The following is a 1,283-nucleotide window of genomic DNA, read 5'->3' as shown; positions in this document are numbered from 1 at the left end:
AACCACTTTCAATGAAAAATAGAACAACTGGAAAGAAACTCAACAAAGATGCAGAAGAGCTAAACAATACAATCCACCAACTTGACCTTATAGACATCTACAGAGCACTTCACCCAACAACAGCACAATATACATTCTTTTCCAGTGCACATGGAACATTTTCCATGACAGACCATATGTTGGGCCATAAAGCAAGCTTTGATAAATTTAAAAACATTGAAATACTGCAAAGCATCTTCTCAGATCATAATGCTATCAAATTAGAAATCAACAATAGGAAGCTTAACAGAAAAAGAGTAAACATGGAAACTGAACAACACCCTCCTTAAGAAAGACTGGGTAAAAGAAGAAATAAAAATTGAAATTCAGAAATTCCTTGAAGCAAATGAGAATGAAAATACAACATACAAAAATCTTTGGAACACAACAAAAGCAGTGATCAGAGTCCAATTTATAGCAATAAATGCACACATCAAAAAAGAAGAGCCAAAATCAACACTGTAAACCAACATCTCCAACAATTAGAAAAAGGATGGCAAAAAGATGAGAAAAAAGAAAAGACCAAACTGTATGACAGAAGAGATTCTGAAGCTTGCCTTTGAGCAGAGAGTAGCCAAAGCAAAAGGAAGAAATGACAAGATAAAAGAGCTGAACAGAAGATTTCAAAGAGCAGCTTGAGCACTATACTATACTATACTATAATGTATAGTACTATGATGAAATGTGCAAAAACTTGGAGTTAGGAAACCAAAAGGGAAGAAAAAGCTCAGCATTTCTCAAGCTGAAAGAACTGAGGAAAAAAATTAAGCCTTGAGTTGCAATGATGAAAGAGTCTATGGGCAAAAGTTGAATGATGCAGGAAGCATCAAAAGAAGATGGAAGGAATACATAGAGTCACTGTACCAAAAAGAGCTGGTAGATCTTCTTCCATTTCAGGAAGTGGCATATGATCAAGAACCAATGATACTGAAGGAAGAAGTCGAAGCTGCACTGAAGGAAATGCTGAAGAATAAGGCTCCAGGAATTGACAGAATACCCATTGAGATGTTTCAACAAATGGATGCCTCACTGGAGGCACTCACTCGGTTATGCAAACAGATTTGGAAGACAGCTACCTGGTCAACTGACTGGAAGAGATCCATATTTGTACCCATTCCAAAGAAAGGTGATCCCATAGAATGTGGAAATTATCAAACAATATTAATATTGTACGCAAGTAAAATCTTACTGAAGATAATTCAAAAACGGTTGCAGCACTATATTGACAGAGAACTTCCAGAGGT

Source organism: Orycteropus afer, unplaced genomic scaffold (genome assembly GCF_000298275.1).
Source record: "Orycteropus afer afer isolate SDZICR_OR568_19922 unplaced genomic scaffold, OryAfe1.0 scaffold00266, whole genome shotgun sequence".
In the NCBI taxonomy this organism is placed as follows: Eukaryota; Metazoa; Chordata; class Mammalia; order Tubulidentata; family Orycteropodidae; genus Orycteropus; species Orycteropus afer.
This window is presented reverse-complemented; position numbering follows the sequence as displayed.